General features: G+C 44.8%; 1 long non-coding RNA gene across 1 annotated transcript in view; it reads left to right on the top strand.

The window, feature by feature from the left end:
* Nucleotides 1-11,755: 11,755 nt before the first annotated feature.
* The window catches only part of LOC135179038 (uncharacterized), a 60,626-nt gene continuing 51,827 nt past the window's right edge, over nt 11,756-20,554 (top strand). The window contains exon 1 of the long non-coding RNA XR_010303878.1: nt 11,756-11,932. This is a non-coding gene — a long non-coding RNA (uncharacterized LOC135179038). The remainder of the gene's footprint in view (nt 11,933-20,554) is intronic.

Genomic DNA, 20,554 nt, shown 5'->3' with positions numbered 1-20,554 from the left:
TCTGCATGGAACAAAGACAACATGAGGATATTCAGGGCCCTTTTATCCAAGGATAACAAAACAGTGACAGAAATGCACAAGTTGGTAGTAAGATTTCTAGTTTACTGCAGAGGAAACTGTGTCAGGGTATTTGTTTCATCCAAACAGAGGATGAGGTTCTTGTATCAGTTACCAGTCACCAACCTACTACTCTGAAGCAGACCAGAGCATTGCCTGGAGCTAGAAAGTCCATCCTCATGAAAAGTAACAGCTTTCTGTCTTTGTTTGAAAAAGGAGCCTGAAAGCCTTTAGCCCCTGGGCTAGAGCAAATACAAGGCTGCCACACGTTTAAGTTGAGTTTTATGTCAGCTGTAGGGCAAGTGGTTTGGGAGCCACTGATCAGCAACACTGCCACAGACCAGGGATGATTCCTGACGCCCATTCTGGGTCCTGCTGTGAGAGTGGCAAGTGCCAGGGTGCCAGCTAACTGCTAACACACAGCATTAGATTTGCACTTTGGTTCCTCTGCAGCAGAGCATGAGGGGCTCCCTCTCTAGAGACATCCAAACCCCTCCTGGATATGTTCCCGTGTGATCTGCTCTAGGTGATCCTACTCTTCAGGGGGGTTGGATTGGATGAGCTTTTGAGGTCCTTCCAGCGCCTGACATTGTGTGACTCTGCTTCTGAGTTCTTGAATCTAAATGCCAAAACCATCTATCTAATAAGTATGACCCAATGAGATGGTTTGGGTGTTCCCCACCCGCACTTTGGATATCACCCAGACTAGACTCAGCCCGCTCTGGAAATGGAATGAAGCTTATATTTACAGCTTAGCACAATATACAAGCAGAGATTTACAGTAGATACAGTTATAGACAGAAATAGACAAGGGAAAAGGTAATACAGAGACACAACAGCCCTCCCAGAAACCTGAGTGCCCAGGAGGGGCTCTCAACCACCCCTGCACCTTCCCCCTACCCCTCTCAACCTTACCCCAGTCCCAAGGAAGAATGGAGGTTTGGCCAGGGGGTTAGGAAGCAAAGGGGATTAGCCCAAAATGGAGGGTGAGGTTAGAGAGCTGCAGCTTAGCCAGCAGCCCCAGTGAGAGTGGTTATCTGTGTTTTTACTTCTCGTTCCTGTACATCTCAGCAAGCCTATGAGTGCAGCAGCCATCACCATTGCTTTCCTTTCACAGCCTGTAATCTAGTTCTTCTCCCCAAAACATTCTAGCCTGCTTCAAATGAGCACACCCAAGGAAAAAAAAAAGTTTTCCTGCATATATTTCCAAGTAATTTTATGTCTTTGTGCTCTCCCTAACAAATGTTGAGCACAATAACACTTGTTCACAAATTGATGTGCAGCAAGGACAAGCAGGAGTTTCAATAGGCACCTGAGAGGCAGGCATAGTGGTTATGCCTGCTGGCTTCTCCCAGAGATTTGCTGATCCTTTCAATCTTTATCAAAGAACCAACCAAGTGCTCTACAAAGTGTTTGATTACAAATGTTCCTTAGTGTGGAGGCAATTAAACACTGCTCTGCCCCTTAAAATAATGAGATTTGGTGGGGAAAGATAGATAATCCTGCCCCAGCAGTGGGTTATAACAATTACCTTGTGAAAAGACAAAGATCATTTCAGGAGAGGGATGTCTGAAGTTTGTGGGAGATACACAAAAGACAAATCTGTGCCAAAAGTTTTTATGTGAACTAAAAAATCACATTTTCCAAGGAGGGGGGGGGAAAAAAAACCCTGGAGTTTCTGAGTGTAGTTTATGCCTTGTGAAGACTCTGAACCACTTAAAGCAAGTTAAGCTCCAAAATTCCTGGGATTAAGCTAAATGCTGATAAATCCTATATGTAATTATGTGAAACTCCTGACATATCTGTGTTCTTAATATTTACCACGTGCTGCTAACATCCTAGGATGGATTTTCTAGGCAACTTAAAGGAAGAGTGCACCACACTGCCTTGCAAACCCTAGCAGCAGGTGACTGTACCAAGATTGCCTGTTTGTGCTACTGGGAAAGAAGGGAGAAGAAAGAGAATCATAGAATCAAACAGGTTGGAACAGACCCCCAAGAACATCCAGGCCAACCTAGCACCCAGCCCTATCCAGTCAACTAGACCACGTTGTGGCAAACTAAAGAAAATGTAGAGAGTTAACCCTCCTGGGGGTGATCTGAACCTGACTCCAGGTCCTTCTGACTCCTCCTCGGGGGTAGTCTGACCCTGGCCCCAGGTGTAGTGGGTAACCCATTCCCACCTCCTGTCTAGGCCCCCTATAAAAACAGAGGAACTTTCTGTTTCTTTCTCTCTGTGCCCTCCCTGCCTGCCTGTGATGGTTTGGGTGTTCCCCACCCCACACACACTTTGGAAATCACCCAGACTAGACTCAGCCAGCTCTGGAAATTTGAATGAAGATTATTATTTACAGCTTAGCTCAATATACAAGCAGAGATTTACAGTAGATACAGTTATAGACAGAAATAGACAAGGGAAAAGGTAATACAGAAACACAACTCCCCTCCCAGAAACCTGAGTCCCCAGGAGGGGCTTCCAGCCACCCCTGCACCTTCCCCCTGCCCCTCTCAACCTTACCCCAGTCCCAAGGAAGAATGGAGGTTCTGCCAGGGGGTTAGGAAGCAAAGTGGATTAATCAGAGAGACAGCAGAGAGGCTAGAGAGAGAAATGCAGCTCAGAGCTCCCAGGCAGAAGAAGCAACTCCCTTATTTATGTTTTGATTCTTGTTCTTATACATCTCAGCAAGCCTATGAGTGAAGTAGACATCACCCTTGTTTGTCTTTCACAGCCTGTAATCAAGTTCTTCTCCCCAAAACATTCTAGCCTGCTTCAAACTAGCACACTGCCTGACAGCACCACCCTTGCTCCTGCTGCTCCTGGCTTTGCCATTCTACCACACGGTGGGACCACCATTCCCTGAATCTACATCCATCCATCTGCTTGTGTACATATTTTTGTGTCATGTTTCCCTTCCCTATATCTCTTTGTAACTCCCTGACCTTAATTACCTTTTCTTTGTTGTTAAAGTTTTCCTTTTGACTTCCAAATTGAAGCAAGACTATTCTTTGGGTGTTTTATCTCTTTTCCTCTCTACAGCTAATCCCTTTCTTTCCAGAGAGGGGAAGGCATCCTATTATTGTATTATTTTGTTAGCTATTTTGGAGTCTCTGAAAAGCTTAAATCAGAGCAATACAGAAAATTAACCCCAAAATAGTGCAATAGCATAAGTTTGAGGAAAACTCTTCATGAGCAGTGATCTCATCATAATGGAGAAAACAGTCCCTCAAATCGTTGAAGGATGATACAGCTTTAAGAGATTTGTGTCCCCACCTCCATCATCTAGGATGCAAACAGGCATCAAGTCCCATCTGAACTAGACAAGGAAGGAAAAAAATGATTCTTTCTATAACACCTCTGATAGGAGAGAAAAAGAAAGATTGGGGTTTGCATCCTCTTTCACTGCTCTGTTTGCATTCCCTTTCACTGTATCTCTCTCTGATACACATACTCAGCTTTGTTTTCTGATTTCAGAGCATCTTATGTCCAGCCAAAGAAATGGCAGTAATATTTCTAACCTGAAAAAGTTCTGCTTCAAACTCCTCCCTGTCTATCAGGACCTTGTTTCCACTCGATTAAAAGGAACCAGTACTGACAGTTCACATCTGCTCCATTTCACACAGCAATGTCCTGTCCTATTTGCTTTCCTCACTCGTCTGAAAGAGAGCCAAGCTAATTCTCTGTTTAACAACAATCATTTCTCATCTAAAAGGAAGGTAATGAGTTACCCCCTTGACTTATTTGCAGCTTGTGGCTACTCAGGGAGATTGTGCCAGGTTCTGTGTGTATCACATCCCAAACTGAAACCTTTCAATTGTAGATCAGTGTGCTAGTTTGAAGCAGGCTAGAATGTTTTGGGGAGTAGAACTAGATTACAGCCTGTGAAAGGCCAGCAGTGGTGGTGTCTGCTTCCCTCATAGGCTTGCTGACATGTATAAAAATAAGAATCAAACATAGATAAGGGAGTGTCTCACTTCTGCTGGGGAACTGGCTGAGCTGCATCTCTTCTAACCTCACTCTCCATTTTGGACTAATCCACTTTGCTCCTAACCTCCCCTGGCTGAACCTCCATTCTTCCTTGGGACTGGAGTATGGTTGAGAGTGGTAGGGGGAAGGTGCAGGGGTGGTTGAGAGCCCCTCCTGGGGACTCAGCTGTCTGGGAGGGCTGCTGTGTTTCTGTATTACCTTTTCCCTTGTCTATTTCTGTCTATACTGTAACTATCTGCTTGTATATTGTGCCAGCTGTAAATAATAAGCTTCATTCCATTTCCAGAGCTGGCTGAGTCTAGTCTGGGTGATTTCCAAAAGGGGGGGGGGAGCACCCAAACCATCACAGTAAGAAGAGGGGGAGATGTGGCACAGGGGATGACATTTTTATTTACTCACATATGTGCTGCTAACTCCTAAAGAAGGACTTCAAACTGTTGGAGTGAGTCCAGAGGAGGACCACAAAAATGATCAGAGGGCTGGAGCACCTCTCCTATGAGGACAGGCTATGAGAGTTGGGGTTCTGCAGCCTGGAGAAGAGAAAGCTTCGAGGAGACCTCATACAGTATCTGAAAGGTGCCTACAAGGAGGCTGGGGAGAGACTATTGAGAAGGTCTTGTAACGACAGGAGGAGTAATGGGTTTAAATTAGCAGAGGGGAGATTTAAACTAGATGTTAGGAAGTAGTACTTTCCAGTGAGGATGTGAGACACTGGCACAGGTTAATTTAAAAACTTAAGGAAAGTTGTTTTGGAGTGAGTATCTTATCTGAAACTGCCCAGAAAAGAGTGATCTGCAGGGCCACTTCCATACAGTGCTTAGCTTTTGCATTTCTCATGGAAACACAGGAACACAAATAGGTGTGAGTTGGGAGTTGCCCAGGGAGATTGTGGATGCTGCCTCCCTGGAGGAGTTCAAGGCCAGGTTGGATGTGACCTTGAGGGACCTGTTCTAGTGGGAGGTGTCCCTGCCTATGGTAGGGAGGTGGAACTGGATGATCTTTGAGGTCTCTTCCAACCCAAAACATTCCATGATGTCATAGGCATGTGTGCTTTTGTACAGCAATCCCACAAAGCTGATCTGTAAAGCACATCAATGCAAGACTTTGTTGTGGGCTTCACCTCAGGAACCTACATTCCTTTAATCACCCTGTAGCAACACATTGACTCAACAACTTCCTTTCCTAACTCATCACAGAGTTCAGGACCAGAGCTTGCACAACTCCCACTCTTTGGAGTTTGGCTTCTTGCCATTCCTTCAACACAGAGTTTCAAAAGCAAGGCAGAACATCAACAGCTGGCAGCAGTTTCCTGACTTGTCTTGCCAAGAGTCATGAACAAGCAACTCGATTGTCCAGTTAATAAATGATGTACAAGCACTAAGTGATACTTCAAGTGATACATTGGATCCTCTTTCTCTAACTCACATGTCACAAAGTTCATCAGTCCGTAAAATACCTCGTTTGGGGTTTTATTTCCCCCCCTGGAGAGAACAAACTCACTTTAAATATAGAAGTCTCTTTGAAGTGCACCTTGAGTTGTTTTAAATGTGCTTGTTTAGCAAAATAAGCCCCGTGGTAAAGCATAGCTTCCACATTTCTGGGTTTTTTTTAGCATGACATGGCTTCAAAGATAAATACTCAACACATGCTGGTAGCAGGCAGATTTCTGTCACACACTTGGCCACCCGTGGAGCTCCTTCCCTATTCATGTGCATAACTCCTCATAGAAGCACCATATTTTAAGGAAGCACTTAGATCAGAAGTAAGTAATGCCATGACAACAGTCACCTCCCCTTAAGGGTTTGGTAAGAAAAGAGCCCAACAAACAAACCAAAAAAAAAACCCCAAACAAACTAAAACTTGGCCCAAAGGAAAATACCCTTTGGTGTTTCTCAGTTGCCCAAGTGCAAGTTCTGAGGGTAGCACTTTGCAGGGCATAACAGGGGGACCAAATGCTCATACGTCAGCTGCAGGACCAGTTTGGCAGGGTGCAGCATTTGCAAGAGCTCTCTTCTGCTTGAGTATTTACTGCCTTCTCAAATGTTACAAACTCCAAAGATTTGGTTGAAAAATGGTCTGTTTAGACATAGAATCACAAAACTATAGAATGGTTTGGATTGGAAGGGATCTTTGAGGGTCCTCTAGTCTAACTCTAGCCCATGGCAGGAGGGTTGGAACTGGATGATTCCTGTGGTCCCTTCCAACTCTGACTGATTCTGTGATTCCATAACTCCCCTATAGTCAGCATAGTCCCTCAGTAGCTTTCTTGTAGACCCCTTTCAGATACTGAAAGACCTCAATAAGGTCACCTCAGAGCCTTCTCTTCTCCAGACTGAATAACCCCAACTCTCTCAGCCTGTCTCTGTAGCAGAGGAGCTCCAGCCCTCTGATCATCCTCATGGCCCTTCTCTAGACACCTTCCAGCATGTCCATATTCTGCTTGTAATAGGGACTCCAGAACCAGTTGCAGTGCTTCAGGTTGGGTCTCAACAGAGTTGAGTAGAGGGAAAGAATCACCTCCCTCACTTTCCTTGGCACGGCCCAGGCTCTGATTGGCTCTCTGGGCTGCAAGTGCACACTGGTGACTCATGTCGAGTTTCTCATCCATCAATAGCCTAAAGCCCTTTTCTTAAGGGCTGCTCTCAAGCCCTATATCAATGCTTGGGATCACCCCAACTCAGGTGTAAGACCTTGCACTTGTTCTTCTTGATCCTCATGAGGTTGGGTTAGGCCCACCTCTCCAGCCTGTCAAGGTCCCTCTGGATGTCATCACAGAATCATTAAGGTTGGAAAAGACCTTTAAGACCATCAAGTCCAGCTTTAACCAAACTACCATGACCATTAAACTATGTCCTGAAGCACCACATCTACACACATCCTTATCTTATCTGTTGCACAATCTCTTTAAACCAGAAAGTTGTGCAGTATTTCCCATTTTGTCCAAGTACTTTCCTTCCTAAATTCAGCTTTGAGTACTTTTTGCCACATATTAGTGAAGAACATGCCCACAATTTAATCCTGGTCATTACATGGACAACTTGATTCAACTGCATTGTGTGATGGACACATTAGATGATGCTGTGTGTCAGGTAACCTATCTACAGAGGGACAAATAAGGCTCTTAGTAGTTGAATGTACAACAGATGTGTATGTAGATCTATCATAACTAGTGAAATGAGCAAGCTAGCCACATATAACACTCAAATATTGATATTATTTAAGGAATTGAAGCTTTTTTAACATGTTCATCAACATTTTTTGCCCTGCCAAGTGATTGTATGAATGGGCATTCGCACCTACCATCACTTAAATATGCACTGGGCTCCATGAGAGCATCAAGGGAGAGGAGATGTGTAAGAGGGCACCTGCACTGCACATTCATCACTCTCCAAAAACAAATAAGCTGACAAACACGAACTTCAAATATGCAGAGCTCCAAAGTGTGTTTTGGCTAGATTTGCAGTACCTTTACAGGCTTTTAGAGGTGTTCCTCCATCCCTGTAAAAAGCTCACCATCCAGTTTGTTTTCTGCTTGCTCCCACTTCATTCAGCTCCTGTTCCTTGATCTTACCTGCTGGCTACCAGTAGGCCCTGCATGTTCAGTTTCCCTGCTAATCTCTTGTCAGCTGCTCAGTCAGCCAGCAATGTTCAGTTTGTTTCTTTAGAATCATAGAACCAGTCAGGGTTGGAAGAGACCACAAGGGTCATCTAGTTCCAAACCCCTCTCATGGGCAGGGACACCCTACCCTAGATCAGGTTGCCCACAGCCTCATCCAGCCTGGCCTTAAACCCCTTTAGGGATGGGGGCTCAACCACCTCCCTGGGCAACCCATTCCAGGGTCTCTTTGCATCAGGAGGATGATTCGAGGTCTTCAGATAAGCTCTTTCTTACCTTTACAGTCACTACACTTTCCAGCACACAAATAAGAGAAATTTCATTCCCACTGCAATGCAGCCACAATATTGCAGAGAGAAATTGTGTGAACAACATTTGTCTTTGAACACACTGAAAATGAAGTGATGTGAAATGGAATTAGCCATCGATGTGACCTGCCTTGCTTCTGATTTCTACCTGGTCCAAAGCAAGGTGTTCCTGAAAGAAGTGTGGCTATAACTGTGAAAATATTGAACTGTATCAGCTAGATGATGAACACAGAAGATTGCTTTTATGTGTTATACAGAGCACCCTAGAACTGAAAACAATTTGCCCTTTTGCAAGGGAAGGGAAAAAGTCTTTGCACCAAGCAAGACAAGCAGAACATAAACTCTGGCTTCTTAGTGCTATTTATTCACCAGCATCATGCAAGGACCATGAGAGCTGGTGAGTCTTATAACCTTTTTTTGTACCAGCAGAGTCACTCAGGGTGTCTGTTAATGACTACAAAAGAAAACTTAACCTTGTTTTCTCTTTCATAGAATCATAGAATCAACCAGGTTGGAAGAGACCTCCAAGCTCATCCAGTCCAACCTAGCACCCAGCCCTAACCAATCAACCAGACCATGGCACTAAGTGCCTCATCCAGTCTCATCTTGAACACTCCTCGTTGAGTTCCAGTAGTGAGTCAGAAAACTGAGACTGTTAGGAAATTCTAGGATACTGGGGCAAATTCTCATTTCATTAAAAGATAGAAGCACTGTGTTGCTGTTATTGTTGCTTGCTTTGCTTTCTCGTTACTGTTTGCAGAGTACCACACACACACTGGTATTTTTCCTGACAGATCTAAACATAAACTGAAGTCCATTTATAGTACAATTAGCTGAGATAATTTATTATGAAGGCAGGTGGGAGTTTAATTCAGTAGATATTGTCACTTGCCTGCAGGAGGGGATTGCTGAGAACCAGTTAAATTAGCAAAATCAGTAATTTTAACTAATATGAGATTAGTGGTTCCTAATGCTGGAGAGATGATAAACAGGTAACCATATGGTCTGACCACTTTTCAAATGAGACTTTTTTCCTTGTCCTACAGACCTATGCACCCCCCAGTTTAGGAGGGACGTTGAGATGCTTGAGCGTGTCCAGAGAAGGGCGACGAGGCTGGTGAGAGGCCTCGAGCACAAGCCCTACGAGGAGAGGCTTAGGGAGCTGGGGTTGTTTAGCCTGGAGAAGAGGAGGCTCAGGGGTGACCTTATTGCTGTCTACAACTACCTGAAGGGTGGTTGTGGCCAGGAGGAGGTTGCTCTCTTCTCTCAGGTGGCCAGCTCCAGAACAAGAGGACACAGCCTCAGGCTGCGCCAGGGGAAATTTCGGCTCGAGGTGAGGAGAAAGTTCTTCACTGAGAGAGTCATTAGGCACTGGAATGGGCTGCCTGGGGAGGTGGTGGAGTCGTCGTCCCTGGGGCAGTTCAAGGCAAGGTTGGATGTGGCACTTGGTGCCATGGTCTAGCCTTGGGCACTGTGGTAAAGGGTTGGACTTGATGATCTGTGAGGTCTCTTCCAACCTTGGTGATACTGTGTGTGTGTGTGTGTGTGAAACCAAGGTGCATTCATGTGGTATTCACTCTTACATTCAAAATCATGTTCTAGGCAAAAGGGAGGCACAAAAGGGAGCAGAGAATTTATTGTCAAAGTGAGGTTTTGATGGAACACAGTATGCAGTTATTAGCAGCTCCCTTGAAACTAAAAACCATAGTCTGACCTACCTATTTATCACTAGAAAAGTCCTTTAACCATGGTGCTGCAGTTATGGGCCCCTCAGTTTAAGAAAGACATTGAGATGCTTGAACGTGTCCAGAGAAGGGCACCAAGGCTGGGGAGGAGTCTGGAGCACAGCCCTGTGAGGAGCAGCTGAGGGAGCTGGGAGTGCTCAGCCTTGAGAAGAGGAGGGTCAGAGGGGACCTTATCACTGTCTGCAACTACCAGAAAGGAGGTTGTGGCTAGGTGGGGGTCGGTCTCTTCTCTCAGGCAACCAGTGACAGATCAAGGGGACACAGGCTCAAGCTTCACAAGGGAGGTTCAGGGTGGATGTTAGGAAAAGTTCTTCACAGCAAGACTGATTGGCATTGGAATGGGCTGCCTGGGGATGTGGTGGAATCACTGTCCCTGGAAGTGTTTAAAAGGAGACTGGATGTGACACCCTGTGCCATAATTTAGTTGATTAGATAATGGTGATTAGATTGAAGATCTCAAAGGTCTTTTCCAACCTGATTGATTCTGTGATTCTGTATTACACATATGTATACCTTTTTCACCTTCCAGTGTCTCGATGGCTTCCTCAAGAAGATCAAGAGAGAGACACAAAGATTCCTCAGCTTGTTGACCTGTGACAGGACAATTGTAAAAATGATGCTGTTGCCATCTGTCTTCTCAATTTTGGGTCCCCTTGGTATTGATATTTTTACACTATCTAACACAATGTCTTCCCTCTCACTTTCTCCCTCGATTCTGGATTCCACATCATACTTGGTTTTCTGATCTCTTTGCTTACCTTAGAACTTTTTTTACCTATCTCTCAGGGTTGCATCCCTTTAGGAAGCAGAAACTGACTGTGAAGGTTTAGAGTCTGAAGCCTCTCTATGATCCTACACATGTAATTTCCTATAGTACATTTCATTTTAGAGTCATAGAATCATAGAATCAAGCAGGTTGGAAGAGACCTCCAAGATCATCCAGTCCAACCTAGCACCGAGCCCTAGCCAGTCAACCAGACCATGGCACTAAGTGCCTCATCCAGGCTTTTCTTGAACACCTCCAGGGTCAGTGACTCCACCACCTCCCTGGGAAGAGTCATAGAGTTCAGTTGTCTTAGAATTTCCAGTTATTCTTACTATCAATTAACATTATGCACTACACCTTGCAACAGTAAACTAAGGCAAATGTAGTCAGCAGACAATGATGAGGATACCTAAAACAAGCTAAAAATAAGCTTAGGTCAAAGCAAGCTCAGACTAGACCACTGCACTCTTAGGTCAGCACGAGGCCTGCGTCCTCCTTTTACACGTATTGGTATCATCTTATCTGCTAGGCTGCAGCAGTTATCAGATGGTTTGGCTTTCTCTCAGGCCTGCAGGCCAAGGAGCTCAAAGCCTTCCTGGATCTGAGATTACTGCTGCAGCCTTCTGCTTCAGGTCTTTGCACAACCTGAGCCTGTGGCTTTCAGCAAGGCAAGGAAACTGTTCAGTTGGCCCTGCAGAAGCTCCTGCAACTCAGCCAGTAGCTTCGTGATGCCCAGCCACAGGGTTTCAAACTAATTGCAAACAGCAAACAACGATGACTTGTGCTATTTCTGATTCTCACTTTCACTTGCCTGTTCAACCACTGCAGTTGAGGAGGAGCTCCTTTCCTGCAGCAGTAGTGTTTGCAGTGAGGTTTGTTAGCGGCACCAAACAGCCTGCTGAAAACGGCTTTGTGAGATGTGGCTGGGATGTGAGTGGGAATCTTCCATGAGCAGAAAGTTTCCCAAGGTGAAGATTTTCCATTAAAACTCTGAAAGCTGTGTTTCCCAGACATGACTTTCTCCACTGCTTTTGGCCTCTTGACAATGTAGTGTTGTCCTGGGATTCACTCCTCTCTTAACAGCCTGGGTGGAAGTCATTTATCTGTATTTGTTATGTACCCGTCTGACCTACATTTAGCAAGCACAGGCTTCCCGGAGATCGTGTAGACAATCTGAAGGGAGAAAGAGTTTTCACATCTATTAAATGTTAGCTATAGATAATGAATGTACAATCCTTTTTTTTTTTTTTTTTTTTATCTTTTTGTTTCAATAGTCCTGGATCAAAGCTTTTAATCAGTTTTGAAGACTGGAGCAGTGCAGTTACTTCCTGGGACAAAATTCAGCCTTTCAAGTCCCCCCCCCCATATGGACAAGCCTGCAGTGCTGGTACCACAAAACAGCAATGCCTTGCTTCTGTATGGCAAGATGTCCTGCTCTGCAACCTCCCGTTTTAAGGTAAAGAATGTAATCTGACTACTCCTCTGATGTTGTTTTGGTGATGCTCTCTGATCCCATTGCCTAGTCATGTCTTGCTAACAGAGGTGTTATTGTGGACGTCTGACGCGCTTGGTCTAATCAATAACTGAGAGGTGCAAAAAAATCAAGAGTTCTCTGGTGAGTCTCTGCAGCCTCCTGTGCGAGGAAAGATCTAATTATAAGTTTGTAAGTGGCAGTACCCACACTGCCCTCTTGGAATGGCAGGCCTGGGGCATGTGAGAACAAACCCGAATCCATTTTCTGGCACAGCTATGCCTCACCTTTATGGGCGTAGGCTGGAGGAGGAATGGAAAATAAGCAGCACATCATTTTGCATTTTTATAATAAGTTTGAAGCTAACCACTAGGAAACCTTGTCAGCTCCTGCTAAGCTGATTCCAATTAAAGCTTCTGGCAGAGTTCCAGCTGTTTTACTACCTCAAATAGCGCTGAACATAACAAGGTTTATGAAGCATTCAAAAGTCAAATACCCTATTAACATAAACATGTAGTGAAATCAACTCTTCTTCAATTTTCAGCTTGCTTTCTTTCTTTCATTGAGGTTGGGCTAATCTAAGATGATGTCTGTTTTCTTTGTTGCATCTCCCCTTTTTTTTCCTGCTCGCTGGAATGCAAAACAGGATTTAGCATTTGAAGAGCACGATTTGCCCCGAGAACTTGCTCCCTTTGGCAATTTGATTACAATGCCTTTTATCTCGCTCTCTTTCAACAGCAGCATTCTGAGGGTTGGTTTCCTACACTGCTTTTAACTCTGAAACAGCAAGTGGTATATGTTTACGTATTTCTGTTCTGCACTGGTGGAGAAGTTTTCTGCAAACCTGGATGCTAATGCCAGCACTTTAAGGGGAATTGCTTGATTCAGTTCACTTCTAACTAACAGGCAATAAATGAAATGAAAAAGTAGCAGAACACACAAAAGCATTTTGGTCACTGTTTAGTATCAAGTCATTGCTATCTAAATTGAATGAAAATTCAGCACACACTCCCCTGCATCTTCAGCAGGGTGAAGGCGTTCAAAACCACTTAGTGCTTTTCTCCAGGATGATGCTTAGAGCAATGGACAGAGGATAACAAACATCTTGGAAATGAACCATGCTGAAACCCTCATGTTGTAAGTGATTGTAGGCATCTGAATGTAGGAGAATGCACTAACGACTTTCTGTGCAGCACACCAAGTAAAAACATCTCTAATTATATTGCAGTCAAAAAAACCTTTTAAACAAGCAGAAATAAAACTAAGCAATGGAGGCAGACTCCTCATAAATCTGCTCCTGGCCACTATCTTACACTTGGTGGTTATGGCTAGATAAGATAAAGCATTATGATGCTATTTAAGGCACACCTTAATACTCGTTCTGTAGTTCAGCATCTGAGAAGTCAGCTTCATGTTCTCAACATATGAATTAAACTCTCTCAGGATGTCATATTGGTCTTACTCCAGATCTCCAGATCTTGAGAGAGAGAGTGACTGCCATTGGAATAGGCTGTCCAGGGAGGTGATGGAGTCACCATCCCTGGAGGTGTTGAAGCAAAGCCTGGATAAGGCACTCAGTGCCATGGTCTGGTTGACTGGATAGGGCTGGGTGCTAGGTTGGCCTGGATGATCTTGGAGGTCTCTTCCAACTTGGTTGATTCTGTGATTCCCTTGAAAAATGACCTTGGAATCTGTATTTCCATGCAGAAGTCAATCTGTTACTTTGGAGCCAATTTCATATGTCCTCTTTTACTTTCCTCTTGTAGATTGTAAGGAACATGTGTTTTAGGAGTTTCTGAACCACTTGTTGTGTCATGCTGTGGTTTTAGTGTCATCTTCTGCCACGGTTCTTAACAAGATGAAATCTAAGTGCCTCAGCCAGGCTTTTCTCAAGCACCTCCAGGGTCAGCGACTCCACCACCTCCCTGGGCAGCACATTCCAATGCCAGTCACTCTCTCTGGCAACAGCTTCCTCCTAACATCCAGCCTAGACCTCCCCTGGCACAACTTGAGGCTGTCCCCCCTTGTTCTGTTGCTGGTTGCCTGGCAGAAGAGACCAACTCCACCTGGCCACAGCCTCCCTTCAGGTAGTTGTGGACAGCAGTGAGGTCTTCCCTGAGCCTCCTCTTCTGCAGGCTGCACACCCCCAGCTCCCTCAGGCTCTCCTCACAGGGCTGTGCTCCAGGCCCCTCACCAGCTTCATCACTGTTCTCTGGACACAGTCCAGTATCTCAACATCTCTGCTGAGTTGTGGAGCCCAGAACCAGAAAGAAGTGGTAAAATTGGAATCGAAGTATCCTGTCCTTCAAGCTTTCCCCAGTAGCCTTTTAAGCATTGCAGAATCACAAAATCATCACTGAATCACAGAGTCATGGAACTTTAGGGGTTGGAACAGACTTTGAAAGATCATCTTCTCCAGCCCCCCTGTCAGAGCAGGATCACCTAGAATAAGTCACACAGGAATGTGTCCAGGAAGGTTTTGAAAGCCTCTGGAGAAAGAGACTCCACAACCACTCAGGGCAGCCCGTTCCAGTATTTTCTCACCTTCACAGTGACAGTGCCTATCCAAAAGAGCAAATTAGTCTTTGGTTTGCACCCTCTTTTTGGCCAGACTTCAAATTCTTTCTTAATGGGGTCGACATTGACTCGTGTATCATTCTAGAGTTGGTCCACGCCTCCTGCAGCCTGCATTCATGACTGATTTGTATCCACAACTGCTCAGCTCTTCAGCCCTACTAACCTGGTGCCTGCCTCATATCCAGGCAGCAGAATGGATCTGGGGGAAAATCAAGGGGGGGGGGAAGAAAATTGAGTCAGAGAGCAGCAGGACCTTTGCTAATTTGGAATTGTGTGTGTGAAGGTTGATTAACCACAACTAGCTGCAAGTTAAGTGTCTGTTGTGTAGAGGGCAACAGAGGGAGAACAATGTTCTCACTAGGGTTTTTGTTCCCTTCTGAACGATCATGATGCATTGCTGTTTGAACACACTTTCTTCAGAGATCCCTCTCAGCTCTTTTTTTTTTGGTCTTGTGGGTTGTTTTTCTTTCCTTGCTGTGACTGCTGCTAAGGTAGGGTGCTTTGTTTTAAGATTAATAGATAGGGGATGCAAGAGACGCAACATTCAGAGCATGAAGACTCATTAACCAGCGACGCTGTCTGAGGGATGTTCCTGGGTTTCAAATGCTTCACTGCTTCATTGAGTAGTGAGCACAGCAACTTACTCTGAGGCAGATGTTGTTATGCCTGCACACACTGCAAATGCAAAGCATTATCTCCAAAGCGTGCAGAGGGAAATCAGACAAACTATGTGATACTCTGAAAGACAAAAAACCCAAACAAGCACTCATTTAGAACCTTAAACTTTGTGTCATAGGTGTTGCACATATGAGCACCTGTAATTGCTGTGGTCCATAATAATGCACATTGAAAACAACTATTCCAAGTCAGATTCAGTATTACAACCAGGGAAAGATAGAATTATAGAAGCACAGAATGGTTTGGATTAGAAGGGAACTCCTAAAGTCATCTCATCAATCCCCCTGCAGTCAGCAGAAACATCAGATGCTGAGAGGGCTGCAGCAGCTCTGCAGTGAGGACAGGCTGTGAGAGTTGGAGCTCTGCAGCCCAGAGAACAGAAGGCTCCCAGGAGACCTTGGAGTAGCCAAGGTTAGGAGGAAGTTAGTAGCCTGTTAGGAAGAAGTTGTTGGCAGAGTGATTGGCATTGGAATGGGATGCCCAGGGAGGTGTTCAAGAAAAGCCTGCATGAGGCACTTAGTGCCATGGTCTGGTTGATTGTCTAGGGCTGGGTGCTAGGTTGGACTGGATGGTCTTGGACGTCTCTTCCAACATGCTTGATTCTATGATTCTATGACTGTAACAGTATTTTTGGGTGGGGGGGGAAGTGAGGCAAAAGTTTGACTTTCAGCTCTCTGTCCAACACCTAAAACTCTGTGGTCCTGTTCTGTCTGACTTGTAATAATGCAACCTCCCCAACTATAACTACAGCTGACAACAAAACAACTGCTCAGGAGGTAAGTGCAAAGCCAGAGTGTTTGCTGCAGTACTTCCTACCTGTGTAACCATTTTCATCCATGCATATGTACTTCAACTTCTTTTCCCCTGTTGATCTCAATGATATCTTATGTAGGTCAAAAAGGAAGGAAAAAAGAAGTGGCTCTAATGTTAAGTTGTACAATCAAGATAAGAGACAGCTCCAAAGCTGCTGCAGTGGCAAGTGTAAGGGTTTAAATTTCACAGCAATACAATGTCTTAGATGTTTCTACCATATTAAACAATGTGCTGACTCTCAAAGGGAGCACACAGGAATCTGTCCACCTGACACAAAACTGCACTGACTTCAGGGGGCAAGATAGTATCTTTTAATGACTTATGCCAAGAATCAGTAAAGGAAGGAAATTAAGAAAATGCAAATGCTCCCTGGGGGTGTTCAAGCAAAGCCTGGGTGAGGTGCTCAGTGCCATGGTCTAGATGATTGGACAGGGCTGGATGCTAGGTTGGACTGGATGATCTTGGAGGTCTCTTCCCACCTGCTTGATTCTATGATTAAAAGGTTCATTCCAATGCAAGGCAAAACCTTAAGGTCTCAGCAGGAATGATTTTTTCCCAGGGTGCATCTTTACAGAACTCTAAGATGTGCTTTTTCAGGCAGCACTGAAACTGCCATGTAAATACATGCCTCAGGAAGAGTTGAAGGCCAGTAGTGCTACCAGCTGATGGGCTTATAAGTCTCAAGTAGCCCATGTAAAGGTCAATTACTATAGGAAAAAGGATTAATAAAGAAGATCTGAAGCATAAGAAACTTAGCAACCGACCTGGGAGGGGAATAAATCTGCTAATTGCGTTGTCCATAGCCCAGTTCAAAAATAAGCTCATTAAAAACACAGAAAAAGGTGACTGATGCTGCAGTGCCACCTGAATAAAACACCTCCACCTTCTGAAAGAGGGCATAATTCTGGTTCCCTGGTGTATGTCTTCATTTCTAGGCTGTCTGAATTGAAAAGGCAGATGTTTTATTCTGGGAATTGACTACAAAGGTGATTGCTTTCAGGTGAAACACCTCATAAATTAAAATTTAAGGAGCAAGATAGCCTTACTTAGGGAAAAGAGTTGAAATAAGTAAGTGTGTGGGGAAAATAAGGGGGGGGGAAGCCTGGTGGTTTGTGTTACACTTCTGTGCCTAATTAGATAATTAGAAGGTGGGGACTAGAGGGCTCAGTATTGATTAGTTTTCTGGAAGCATCCTCGCTGAGAACAAGGACACAAATAGGGATTGAAAGTGTTTTGGTGTGCAATCTATAATGGTCACCTCTAAGAGATTAAGAGTTGTTTTAGATAACAAAGCAGTGTTGTCTCTGAATTTGCAGTGCTCTGTAGGGATTAGTGCAGACACAGAATTTATTAGCTACCCAAATTGTTTAGATAATTTATTCAAACAGAGAATTATTTGAGCATCCACTGGAAGAGTTTCAGAGGATGATCCTTGGTGGCACAGCAGCAGTCAGCAAATGTTATTTTTAGAATCATGGAATCAGTCAGGGTTGGAAGGGACCACAAGGATCAGGCAGTTCCAACCTCTCTGCCATGGGCAGGGACACTCTACCCTAGATCAGGCTGGCCACAGCCTCATCCAGCCTGGCCTGAAACACCTCCAGCAATGGGGCCTCAAGCAACTCCCTGGGTAACCCATGCCAGCCTCTCACCACTCTCAGGCTCAAAAACTTCCTCCTCACCTCCACTCTGACTCTCCCCACCTCCAGCTTTGCCCCGTTCCCCCTAGTCCTGTCACTCCCTGAGAGCCTGAAAAGTCCCTCCCCAGCTTTATTTCAGGCCCCCTTCAGATCCTGGAAGGCCACAATAAAGTCACCTGGGAGCCTCCTCTTCTCCAGACTGAACAGCCCCAACTCTTTCAGTCTGTCCTCATAGGAGAGGTGCCCCAGCCCTGAGTCCTTTTTCATAGACACAAGCAGTACCTGCAATAGAGAGTGTTAAAAACTGATCCTCAGGTGTCTCACTGGACCAGGTACTGTAGACTGAAGTCAAATAACAAACAGAAATCCTTTCACAGCCTTGGCAATTGAAGTTAACTTTGCACCATATTCCTTGGTGCTTTGGGTGCCTTTTTGAGCATGGGGCAGTTTTCAATGCACAGAAGTTTTAGAACATTCAATCAGAAGTGTCTCCACAGGTGTTTCAAGCCCCCTAAACATGTAGACATTAAGTTCAATCCTCGCTTCTGAACAAAAAATAATCACCATGAGCAAGAGCAAATTCATTGAGAAGAAGTGGTGCTTGGGTGTATATGAAATGAAATTTCATCTGGAGCTTCTCCTGAGCTAGAAGCTATTTCAGGACAGCTGAACTGTAAATTCAAGCAATTAAAATGTCTGTATGCATTTGTCAGCCCTCAAATACAGTCCAAGCTGTCAGTCAAAGGATGTTGTCCAGGTAGCCAAGAGAATCAATGGCATCCTGGCCTGGACCAGGAACAGTGTGGCAGTGTGGCCAGCAGGACAAGGGAGGTTATTCTGCCCCTGTACTCAGCACTGCTCAGGCCACACTTTGAGTGCTGTGTCCAGTTCTGGGCTCCTCCATTCAAGAGAGATGTTGAGATACTGGAACATGTCCACAGGAGGGTGACAAAGCTGGTGAGGGGCCTGGAGCAGAGCCCTGTGAGGAGAGGCTGAGGGAGCTGGGGGTGTGCAGCCTGCAGAAGAGGAGGCTCAGGGCAGACCTCATTGCTGTCTATAACTACCTGAAGGGAGGCTGTAGCCAGGTGGGGTTGGTCTCTTCTGCCAGGCAACCACCAACAAAACAAGGGGACACAGTCTCAAGCTGTGCTGGGGGAGGTTTAGGCTGGATGTTAGGAGGAAGTTGTTGGCAGAGAGAGTGATTGGCATTGGAATGGGCTGCCCAGGGAGGTGGTGGAGTTGCTGTCCCTGGAGGTGTTGAAGCAAAGCCTGGCTGAGGCACTTAGTGCCATGGTCTGGTTAATTGACTAGGACTGGCTGCTAGGTTGGACTGGATGATTTTGGAGGTCTCTTCCAACCTGGTTGATTCTATGATTCTATGAAAGAAGTGGCACCTGAGTGTTAGGATGCAGACAGACTTTTCTCACCAGTGTGCTAGGGCATGAAAGTGGAGGGGGAAATAGCTCTGAGTGGACTCATAAGAATAAAATAAAAGCTTTCTACATGCAATTTTCTCATTTTCCCTCATTCTGTTTCTCAAAAGCAGTGGAATTTAGAGTTGCTCATTTTTCTGGGTTTTTGGTGTGGTGTTTTTTTTCCCCTCCCAATGCTCTAAAAAGGCATAGAAGCCACTTCAAATAATGTTTTTACTGAAATAGGCACACATTATGCATGTTTATTTTATGTTTAGCTGAAGAAATGGATTAGGATGCCTGGGTGGTCCTGCAATAACTAAACTCCCTAACAATGAGATTTGTAAAAACCCATACATAATTGTTTAACCTTCCTGGTTTTTTTTCTTCACTTGCCTTGGAACTACCAAATGGGGCAGACTGAAAGCAACAAAAATAAAGGTGGCAAAATTACCCACACTTTCTTTAGGCAGAAGTAAGCCTGAGAGAAATGCATGTGAAGGGGAAAGGTTACTCTGGCACTCAGAGGCACATTTTCTTTCCTCTTTTTATCTCTGTTGTAGATAGTAGCTCTTCATATATAACTTCTAGTAGGTAGACAGACAGATAGATACATAGGTAGGTAGATAGGTAGACAGGTAGGTAGGTAGGTAGGTAGATAGGCAGACAGGTAGGTAGGTAGGTAGATAGATAGATAGATAGATAGATAGATAGATAGATAGATAGATAGATAGATAGATAGATAGATAGATAGATAAGTAGGTAGGTAGGTAGGTAGGTAGGTAGGTAGGTAGGTAGGTAGGTAGGTAGGTAGGTAGGTAGACAGGTAGACAGACAGGTAGATACATAGGTAGGTAGATAGGCAGACAGGTAGGTAGATAGATAGATAGATAGATAGATAGATAGATAGATAGATAGATAGATAGATAGATAGATAGATAGATAGATAGATAGATAGATAAGTAGGTAGGTAGGTAGGTAGGTAGGTAGATAGGTAGACAGACAGACAGGTAGATACATAGGTAGGTGGGTAGGCAGACAGGTAGATATATAGGTAGGTAGATAGGCAGACAGGGGCAGTTTCAGACACAGAAGATCAGGCCATGGCAGAGAAGAGCTTAGGGAGAGAGAAAATCTAATTTCAAAGGATATATCACAATTAATAAACTGAACTCAAGCCTGAACTCAGAGTGGATGCACACTCCTGGAAAAGGCTGCAGCATCTCTTCTGCTGATCATAGAATCATAGAATCAAGCAGGTTGGAAGAGACCTCCAAGATCATCCAGCCCATCTTATCCCCCAGCCCTATCCAGTCAACTAGACCATGGCACTAAGTGTCTCATTCAGGCTTTGCTTGAACACCTCCAGGGACAGTGCCTCCACCACCTCCCTGGGAAGCCCATTCCAATGGCAAATCACTCTCCCTGCGAACAACTTCTTCCTAACATCCAGCCTAGACTTCCCCCAGCACAACTTGAGACTGTGT

The sequence above is a fragment of the Pogoniulus pusillus genome, chromosome 10 (assembly GCF_015220805.1).
Source record: "Pogoniulus pusillus isolate bPogPus1 chromosome 10, bPogPus1.pri, whole genome shotgun sequence".
Classification (NCBI taxonomy): domain Eukaryota; kingdom Metazoa; phylum Chordata; class Aves; order Piciformes; family Lybiidae; genus Pogoniulus; species Pogoniulus pusillus.
Note: the sequence above shows the minus strand (reverse complement) of the source record. Positions and strands in the feature narration are given on the sequence as shown.